Below are 11,378 nucleotides of genomic sequence, written 5' to 3'. Positions count from 1 at the left end.
TAATTCCTTTGAGAAACTTGTATGTGGTTCTCATGTCCCCCTAACTCTTCTGTTTTCCAGCGACGTAAAGTTTAACTCCCGAAGACTCTCCTCATAGGTCATGCTCCTCGGTTCGGGCACTAGTCTGGTGGCAAACCTCTGAATCCTCTTTAATTTAGTCTTATGTTTGACGAGATATGGACTCCACGCTGAAGCTGCATACTCCGGGTTTGGTCTGCCATACGTTAGTGCAGCCATCTCCCTCCTGGGTACATATAAATGAACTAGGCTTCTGCCTTGACCAATTAAGACAATTACGGCAGGCGACGTGTCAGGCCAGCCGCCCCACATGGAGTAGTGGTACTCTGTGGAGTAGAGGTACTCTATGAAGTAGAGGTACTCTATGGAGTAGAGGTACTCTATGGAGTAGTGGTACTGTATGGAGTAGAGGTACTCTATGGAGTAGAGGTACTCTATGGAGTAGAGGTACTCTATGGAGTAGAGGTACTCTATGGAGTAGTGGTACTCTATGGAGTAGTGGTACTCTATGAAGTAGTGGTACTCTATGGAGTAGAGGTACTCTATGGAGTAGTGGTACTCTATGGAGTAGTGGTACTCTATGGAGTAGAGGTACTCTATGAAGTAAGAGGACGCCACCCAGCTCCTCGATCCAAAAAAATAAAATAAAAAATCCCAGACCCAAATATAAGACTATCTACAATTATCCTATTTACATATTCTGTTGTCATATAAATGTTAAAAAAAATATGTAATAGGATTAGCAATTCACTAAAATCCAGGAGGTACCCACAATATGCACGCGTAGTCCCGCCAAACACACACCGGAACTACGACTTTGGCGCGGGTTCGATTCCCGCACGAGGCAGAAACAAATGGGCAAAGTTTCTTTCACCCTGAATGCCCCTGTTACCTAGCAGTAAATAGGTACCTGGGAGTTAAGTCAGCTGCTTCCTGGGGGTGGAGGCCTGGTCGAGGACCGGGCCGCGGGGACACTAAAGCCCCGAAATCATCTCAAGATAACCTCAAGATTGGTACAACGTTCGAACAAGTTTATGACACCTCCTAGCCAGTTATAACAACCAATATAGCAAATTGTAACAACGTTCTAATACGTCATAAACACGTTAAGCCAAGATATAACAACTTTATTTCAAGTTGTAACAAGCTGAAAATAGAGACAGTTTCGGTTTGTGTTTCCAGGGATGCCACTTTGGACTTCACCGAAACATGTAAAATGGGATCATACAACTCAATTTCATTCTTTATTATGCACCCCATACCCATCCCGTGGGTGGTGGTGGAAAGGGTTACAGAGGCACATAATGGGTTCAGGAACTGAATCCATAGTTCATTTAGCTAAGCAAGTAACAATGTTTTGAGGCTAGTTATATAATTATTAATGTTACATCCGATCCCCTCGATTGTCATCGCCCTCTCAATACTCCATAATCAACTTGTTGATGAACTAGCAAAGGCAATGCACGATGCAACACGCTTCACATAATATATATTTCTCCATATTACACCAAAAGTTGTCTTAAAGTCCCCCATTACCCAAAGCTTTGTTGCGAAACGGAAAATCGTGATCCCCAGGGTCGAACCCTCCCCAACCCCCAGGGTCGAATCTCCCCCCAATCCCCACCCTGACCCCAGGGTCGACTCCCATACCAAGGATGCAACCCACGCACAAGCTGACTATAACTCCTGGATACCTATTTACCGCTAGTGAACAGAGGCATTAGGAGATAGGAAACACGCCCAACCATTTCTGTCCCGCTTGGTATTCGAAGCCGGAATTCTTGTTTGTGAGTCGACAAGTGTACAAACGGTTCACTTAACGCGAATTTTGGACCTGAAAAGATATGTAATACTATGAGTTATATTATTATTATTCATATTTTTATTACAAAAAAGTAATAATTAGTAATTAATTACATTTTAGTAGTAAAAATATTAATAAAACAATATTTTATATAATCATTTTCATTAATACATTTACAACAAATCCATAGAATTTCTACAATAACAGTAGACACAGCGCCACCGTATAGAGCTGCGGTGTCCGAGTGGTTAAGGAGATGGACTTGAAATCCATTGGGCTCTGCCCGCACAGGTTCGAATCCTGTCCGCAGCGACATATACGTTTTTGCTGTTTACTTAAAGACGACGTCAGAGGAGAGTGCGTGGCGGCGTCCGACTAAGTGAAGCGCATTGCGCAATGGGGATTAGTCCTTTGTAAGGTAAATTGTGTGTCAAGTAGCCTCGTTAGTGGTGACATTATGGCGGCCTGCGTAGTGAGGGAGATTGTCTGATGGCGTCTTGCTGCCTGTCTGTATCCTTCTCCCCCCCCCCCACCCGTCAGTACCCTTCTACACCCCCCCACCTACCCGTCTGTACCCTTCTACACCCCCCCCCACCAGTCTGTACCCTTCTACACCCCCCCCTCCCGTCTGTACCCTTCTACACCCCCCCCTCCCGTCTGTACCCTTCTACACCCCCCCCACCCGTCTGTACCCGTCTCCCCCCCCCACCCGTCTGTACCCGTCTCCCCCCCCACCCGTCTGTACCCGTCTCCCCCCCCACCCGTCTGTACCCTTCTACCCCCCCACCCGTCTGTACCCTTCTACACCCCCCCCCCACCCGTCTGTACCCGTCTCCCCCCCCCACCCGTCTGTACCCGTCTCCCCCCCCCCACCCGTCTGTACCCGTCTCCCCCCCCCACCCGTCTGTACCCGTCTCCCCCCCCACCCGTCTGTACCCTTCTACACCCCCCCCACCCGTCTGTACCCGTCTCCCCCCCCCACCCGTCTGTACCCGTCTCCCCCCCCACCCGTCTGTACCCGTCTCCCCCCCCACCCGTCTGTACCCTTCTACCCCCCCACCCGTCTGTACCCTTCTACACCCCCCCCCCCACCCGTCTGTACCCGTCTCCCCCCCCCCCACCCGTCTGTACCCGTCTCCCCCCCCCACCCGTCTGTACCCGTCTCCCCCCCCCACCCGTCTGTACCCGTCTCCCCCCCCCACCCGTCTGTACCCTTCTACATCCCCCCCCACCCGTCTGTACCCTTCTACACCCCCCCCCACCCGTCTGTACCCTTCTACATCCCCCCCACCCGTCTGTACCCTTCTACACCCCCCCCCACCCGTCTGTACCCTTCTACATCCCCCCCCACCCGTCTGTACCCTTCTACACCCCCCCACCCGTCTGTACCCTTCTACACCCCCCCACCCGTCTGTACCCTTCTACACCCCCCCCCACCCGTCTGTACCCTTCTACACCCCCCCACCCGTCTGTACCCGTCTCTCCCCCCCCCACCCGTCTGTACCCGTCTCCCCCCCCCACCCGTCTGTACCCGTCTCAGACATGCTAAACATACTCTACACACACACATTCACTCGTGTTATTTACATTCATCAGGTCTTCAATACCAACCTTTCGTAAATAGATGAAATAGAGCCCACAAACCCACAATAATATTTATTTATTTATTTATTTATTTATTTATTTATTTATTTATTTATTTATTTATTTACTTATTTATACAAGAGTTGTTACATTCTTGTACAGCCGCTAGTACGTTGTGGTGTTTCGGGCCAGACCTTACTCCCATGTTCCCTGGAATACGACCCGCCAAATCGTTTAACAACCAGGGGCCAGATTCACGAAGCAGTTACGCAAGCACTTACGAACCTGTTCATCTTTCCTCAATCTTTGGCGGCTTTGTTTACAATTATTAAACAGTTAGTGAGCTCCGAAGCACCAGGAGGCTGTTTATAACAATAACAACAGTTTACTGGGAAGTTTTCATGCTTGTAAACTGTTTAATAATTGTAACCAAAGCTGTCAAAGATTGAGGAAAGATGTGTAGGTTCTTAAGTGCATACGTAACTGCTTCGTGAATCTGGCCCCAGGTACCCATTCTACTGTTGGGTTAAACTGTTTGGTTTACTGTTTGGGTTAACAGTTTGTCTACTGTTTGAGTTATAATAGAGCCCTTAAACCCATAATAATAGAGCCCATAAACATCACACTAAGAGAGTGACTACATATAAGCAAAAATAAATTGCATATATTGCCTTATATTAAATTGTGTAACTATATACACAAGGCTGTTAATGGCTTAGCTAAATGAATTATGGGGTTCAGTTCCTGAACCCCCATTATATATGACTCTGGAACCCTTTCCTCCACCCCCCATTGGGATGGGGTATAGGGTTGTATAATATATGACTTAAATCACTTTAAATTCTGTAATTCAGTCACTTGTTTCGTGCCTGTATTAATTAATTTAATTTATTTTATTAAAGACTTGCTGGAAATACTGTGATAAAAAATAAATTAATTTTATTAATTAATAAAAGCTATGCGACCACTCTGTACCCAGATCAACCTGATACCTGATCAACCAGGCTGTGACTTATACGTCAGGCTGCGAGCAGCCGCGTCCCACAGCCTGGTTGACCAGTCCAGCAACCAGGAGGCCCTGGTCACCGGGCCGCGGGGACGCTAAGCCCCGAAATCATCTCAAGGTAACCTCTAGGTAACCCAGTCCCTATGTATAGGCCTACCTTGCGGTGACCTTGCGATGATTTCGGGGCTCAGCGTCCCCGCGGCCCGGTCCTATAGCATTCCCTCCAAAATAGACATCTGTGCATCTTTTTTTTTTTTTTTTTTACAGGTGCTGGCCTGAGGAACGTGGTAAGAGGTAAGGTTTAAGGTAAGATTAAGAGGTAAGGTTTAAGGTAAGATTAAGAGGTAAGGTTTAAGGTAAGATTAAGAGGTAAGAGGTAAGGTTTAAGGTAAGATTAAGAGGTAAGAGGTAAGGTTTAAGGTAAGATTAAGAGGTAAGAGGTAAGGTTTAAGGTAAGATTAAGAGATAAGAGGCAAGGTTTAAGGTAAGAGGTAAGGTTTAAGGTAAGATTAAGAGGTAAGAGGTAAGGTTTAAGGTAAGATTAAGAGGTAAGAGGTAAGGTTTAAGGTAAGATTAAGAGGTAAGAGGTAAGGTTTAAGGTAAGATTAAGAGGTAAGAGGTAAGGTTTAAGGTAAGATTAAGAGGTAAGAGGTAAGGTTTAAGGTAAGATTAAGAGGTAAGAGGTAAGGTTTAAGGTAAGATTAAGAGGTAAGAGGTAAGGTTTAAGGTAAGATTAAGAGGTAAGAGGTAAGGTTTAAGGTAAGATTAAGAGGTAAGAGGTAAGGTTTAAGGTAAGATTAAGAGGTAAGAGGTAAGGTTTAAGGTAAGATTAAGAGGTAAGAGGTAAGGTTTAAGGTAAGATTAAGAGGTAAGAGGTAAGGTTTAAGGTAAGATTAAGAGGTAAGAGGTAAGGTTTAAGGTAAGATTAAGAGGTAAGAGGTAAGGTTTAAGGTAAGATTAAGAGGTAAGAGGTAAGGTTTAAGGTAAGATTAAGAGGTAAGAGGTAAGGTTTAAGGTAAGATTAAGAGGTAAGAGGTAAGGTTTAAGGTAAGATTAAGAGGTAAGAGGTAAGGTTTAAGGTAAGATTAAGAGGTAAGAGGTAAGGTTTAAGGTAAGATTAAGAGGTAAGAGGTAAGGTTTAAGGTAAGATTAAGAGGTAAGAGGTAAGGTTTAAGGTAAGATTAAGAGGTAAGAGGTAAGGTTTAAGGTAAGATTAAGAGGTAAGAGGTAAGGTTTAAGGTAAGATTAAGAGGTAAGAGGTAAGGTTTAAGGTAAGATTAAGAGGTAAGAGGTAAGGTTTAAGGTAAGATTAAGAGGTAAGAGGTAAGGTTTAAGGAACTTGTCTCGGTATTTTGAACTTCCTTGATGCATTGTTTTCCCAATTACTTCGTTTAATATAATTTTTACCCAATAGAAATGTAATTATATATAAATAAATGAAGCATTTGGGTTAATTTGAGAGAGAGAGAGAGAGAGAGAGAGAGAGAGAGAGAGAGAGAGAGAGAGAGAGAGAGAGAGGGAGAGGGAGAGGGAGAGGGAGAGAGAGGGAGAGGGAGAGACAGAGAGAGAGACAGAAAGTGAAAGAGAAAACAGCGCAAAATACCATATCAAAATATATTCAGCAACAGAGAGAATGGATGGCGTCAGCTACTCAGCAAGGGGAGACTATCATAAACAAGTCAGACGTCCAACCCTCACACAGTAATGTCATGCAAATCCTGCAATTTTGATGAGCTGGAACATAGCAGGCACTTTGCAAGTATTGACATGCACGTGTCAAGCCTTTGACAGGTACGTGTCAAGCTTTTGACAAGTAAGAAGAGAGGCTTTGACCAATAGGTTGCGCGATTTTGACGGGTTGCCTAGTTAGCAACGGCCTAGTTATAGGTACAGAGGAGACAGGTAGGTAAGGAAGGAGGTACATTGAGGTAAGGTAGGAGCTACAGTGAAGTAAGGTAGGAGCTACAGGAAGGTAAGTGCAAAGGAAGAGAAAGTTTTGAAAGGTTTCGGGGATGGGAGAGAGAGAGAGAAAGCAAGATGCTGGAGGGATGGGAGAGAGAGAGAGAAAGCAAGATGCTGGAGGGAAAGGAGAAACTAGCTTAAGTAGTGGAGAAGGAAAAGATAGAACCGGGAGAGTGGGTACACCTTACCCAGTACCACCAGTACCTGTACTGTCATACCCAGTACCAGCACCAGTAACGTCATACTGAGTACCAGTAGCACCAGTTCTGTTATACCCAGTACCACCACCTGCACCTGCATTACCACAACCACCACCACCACCTGCACCACTACCATCACCACAACCACCACCACCACCTGCACCTGTATCACCCCCACCACCACCTGCACCACCACCACCACCACCACCACCACCACCACCACTAGGACCACCGTCGGTGTAACATTAAATTCGCAACCTGATCGGGAAGCCAGAGGAAGCTCCCTAGACCAGGTCCCGGATATTGGTCCCTGCAACACTCACAGGCGCGTCATGCCTTGTATGATCTAGGTCGACCACACACACCACCTACACTACCACCATACACTACCACCATACACTACCACCATACACTACCACCATACACCACCACCATACACTACCACCATACACTACCACCATACACTACCACCATACACTACCACCATACACTACCACCACACACTACCACCATACACCACCACCATACACTACCACCATACACTACCACCATACACTACCAGCCACCAGCTACACTACCACCATACACTACCACACACCAGCTACACTACCACCATACACTACCACCATACACTACCACCATACACTACCAGCCACCAGCTACACTACCACCATACACTACCACACACCAGCTACACTACCACCATACACTACCACCATACACTACCACCATACACTACCACCATACACTACCACCATACACTACCACCATACACTACCAGCCACCAGCTACACTACCAGACACACCAGCTACCAGCTACACTACCACCATACACTACCAGACACACCAGCTACACTACCACCACACACCAGCTACACCACCACCACACACCAGCTACACTACCACCACACACCAGCTACACTACCACCACACACCAGCTACACTACCACCACACACCAGCTACACCACCACCACACACCAGCAACACTACCACCACACACCAGCTACACTACCACCATACACCAGCTACACTACCAACATACGCTAGCTACACTACCACCATACACCACCACACACCAGCTACACTACCACCATACACCACCACACACCAGCTACACTACCACCATACACTACCACACACCAGCTACACTACCACCATACACTACCAGCCACCAGCTACACTACCACCATACACTACCACACACCACCTACACTACCACCATACACTACCACACACCAGCTACACTACCACCATACACTACCAGCCACCAGCTACACTACCACCATACACTACCACACACCAGCTACACTACCACCATACACTACCACACACCAGCTACACTACCACCATACACTACCAGCCACCAGCTACACTACCACCATACACTACCACCATACACTACCACAATACACTACCAGCCACCAGCTACACTACCACCATACACTACCAGATACCAGCTACACTACCACAATACACTACCAGATACCAGCTACACTACCACCATACACCACCACACACCAGCTACACTACCACCATACACCACCACACACCAGCTACACTACCACCATACACCACCACACACCAGCTACACTACCACCATACACCACCACACACAAGCTACACTACCACCATACACCACCACACACCAGCTACACTACCACCATACACCACCACACACCAGCTACACTACCACCATACACTACCACACACCAGCTACACTACCACCATACACTACCACACACCAGCTACACTACCACCATACACCACCACACACAAGCTACACTACCACCATACACCACCACACACCAGCTACACTACCACCATACACTACCACACACCAGCTACACTACCACACACCAGCTACACTACCACCATACACCACCACACACCAGCTACACCACCACACACAAGCTACACTACCACCATACACCACCACCACCAGCTACACTACCACCAGTCCTATAACCTCCCCCCCCCCCTAGGTTATCACTATCACTCCAGGTATTTAAAGTCGAAGTTTCTGGAGACTTGCCAACTTGAGAGTCCGGCTCTTGTCCCTGTAAACTTGACCTGTAAGATTGTGTGTGTACTCAGCAAGTTGTGCTTGCGGGGGTTGAGCTTCGGCTCTTTGATCCCGCCTCTCAACCGTCAATCTACTTGTGTACAGATTCCTGAGCCTACTGGGCTCTATCATATCTACATTTGATACTGTGTATGGAGTCAGCCTCCACCACATCACATCCTAGTGCATTCCATTTACTAACTACTCTGGCACTGAAAAAGTTCTTTCTAATGTCTAATGTGGCTCATTTGGGTACTCAGCTTCCACCTGTGTCCCCTTGTGAGTGTACCACCCGTGTTAAATTATCCATCTTTGTCTACCCTGTCAACTCCCCTGAGAATTTTGTATGTGGTGATCATGTCTCCCAGAGCTATTCTGTCTTCCAGCGACATGAGGTGCAGTTCACGCAGCCTTTCCTCATAACTCATGCCTCTTAGTTCTGGGACTAGCTTAGCATACCTCTGAACTTTTTCCAGCTTCGTCTTGTGCTTGACAAGGTACGGGCTCTACGCTGGGGCCGCATAATCCAGGATTGGTCTTACATACGTGGTAAGTGGTATACAATATTCTGAAGGATTCCTTACTCACGTTTCTGCAGGCAGTTCTGATGTTAGCCAGCCTCCCATACGCCGCCGATGTGGGCTTCAAGAGACAGGTTTGGTGTGATATCAACTCCTAGATTTTTCTCTCTGTCCGTTTCATGAAGGACTTCATCTCCCACTCGGTAACCAGTGTCTGACCTCCTATTTCCTCCGCCTAGTTTCATTACCTTACCTTTACTTGGGTTGAACTTTAGTAGCCATTTGTTGGACCATTCCTTCAGTCTGTGTAGGACATCTTGTAGCCTCATACTATCTTCTTCCGTCTTAATCCTCCTCATAATTTTTGCATCATCAGCAAACAATGAGAGGAACGAGTATATTCTCTCTGGGAGATCATTTACATATATCAGAAACTATAGATCCAAGGACTGATCCCTGTGGGACTTGACTGGTGACGTCTCGCCACTACGAGACCTCACCGCCTCACAGTGACTCGCTATCTTCTATTGCTTAGGTACTCCCTTATCCAGAGTAGTACCTTCCCTTTCACTCCTGCCTGCATCTCTAGCTTGAGCACTAATCTCTTGTCTGGTACTGTGTCAAAGGCTTTCTGGCCATCCAAAAATATACAGTCTGCCCAGCCCTTTCTATCTTGCCTGATTTTTGTTGCCTGGTCATAGAACTCAATTAATCCTGTGAGGCATGATTTGCCATCCCTGAACCCATGCTGATGTGTTAAAAAGTTCTTTCGCTCCAGATGTTCTACAAGCTTTTTTTCGCAAAAATCTTTCTCCGTCAGCTTGCATGGTATGCAGGTTAAGGACACTGGCTTGTAATTCAGTGCCTCCTGTCTATCCCCCTTCTTGTATATCGGGACTACACTAACTGTCTTCCAAATTTTGGGCAGTTCCCCTGTTACCAGTGATTTGTTGTACACCATAGAGAGTGGCAAGCACGGAGCTTCTGCTTCTTTCTTTAGCATGATGTGTGCGTGTGCGTGTGTGTGTGGGTGCTTGTGCGTGCGTGCGTGCGTGTGTTTAATGCATGATGAAGCACCCCGATAGGTCACCGCCGAAGGCATAACCTGGAGACAAAGCCATGCAGGAGAAAACACAGTTGTGTTCCCAGCCGTGGTCTCTCCAAGCGACACAGTGGTCTCGGTGTCTCGGTGTCTCGGTCTCTCTCGGTCTCTCTTGGTCTCTCTCTCGGTCTCTCTCTCTCTCTCGGTCTCTCTCTCTCGGTCTCTCTCGGTCTCTCTCTCGGTCTCTCTCTCGGTCTCTCTCTCGGTCTCTCTCTCTCTCTCTCTCTCTCTCTCTCTCTCTCTCTCTCTCTCTCTCTAGAAACCTAGGTTTCAAAAAACGAGGAACAGACAAGAATGAATCAAATTTCGGTTTCCAGGACTCCCTAGAGAGATGAGTGCTTCACCAGCTTAAGTAAGACTCACGTTCCTATCACCATCTCTAAATTGAATGATTTATCAGTCCAGACTTTCGACAAGACATGGTTGGGCTGGGTGACTGGATCAGACTTGGAGGCAGGATCAGACTGGGAGGCAGGATCAGACTGGGAGGAAGGACCAGACTGGGAGGCAGGATCAGACTGGGAGGCAGGATCAGACTGGGAGGCAGGATGAGACTGGGAGGAAGGATCAGACTGGGAGGCAGGATGAGACTGGGAGGCAGGATGAGACTGGGAGGCAGGATGAGACTGGGAGGCAGGATGAGACTGGGAGGCAGGATGAGACTGGGAGGCAGGATGAGACTGGGAGGCAGGATCAGACTGGGAGACTGGATCAGACTGGGAGACTGGATCAGACTGGGAGGCAGGATCAGACTGGGAGGCAGGATCAGACTGGGAGGCAGGATCAGACTGGGAGACTGGATCAGACTGGGACAGACTGGGAGGCAGGATCAGACTGGGAGACTGGATCAGACTAGGAGGCAGGATCAGACTGGGAGGCAGGATCAGACTGGGAGGTAGGATCAGACTGGGAGACTGGATCAGACTGGATCAGACTGGGAGACCGGTGATGCAAGCGGACAAAAACCTCACATCCGCTTCACGAATCTCGTACAGTCACGGTTCACTGTTCAAAATGACTGTTCATTCTCACACCGGCTCTGTTAAGTCACAGTACTGAGATAAAGGAAACTTTCTCATTAATGGTTGATCTCTAACACCTGCTGGGGAGTTCTCGTG

The 11,378-nt window shown here is 47.4% G+C and overlaps 1 non-coding gene across 1 annotated transcript; it reads left to right on the top strand.

Moving 5' to 3' along the window:
- The first annotated feature begins 2,052 nt into the window (after positions 1-2,052).
- TRNAS-UGA (transfer RNA serine (anticodon UGA)) lies at positions 2,053-2,134 on the top strand. Its single transcript has one exon. It is a non-coding gene; the product is annotated as a tRNA-Ser (tRNA).
- Positions 2,135-11,378: the final 9,244 nt, after the last annotated feature.

The sequence above is a fragment of the Procambarus clarkii genome, chromosome 94 (assembly GCF_040958095.1).
Source record: "Procambarus clarkii isolate CNS0578487 chromosome 94, FALCON_Pclarkii_2.0, whole genome shotgun sequence".
NCBI classification, from domain to species: domain Eukaryota; kingdom Metazoa; phylum Arthropoda; class Malacostraca; order Decapoda; family Cambaridae; genus Procambarus; species Procambarus clarkii.
The sequence above is the reverse complement of the archived record's forward strand: the minus strand, read 5'-3'. Positions and strand labels throughout refer to the sequence as shown.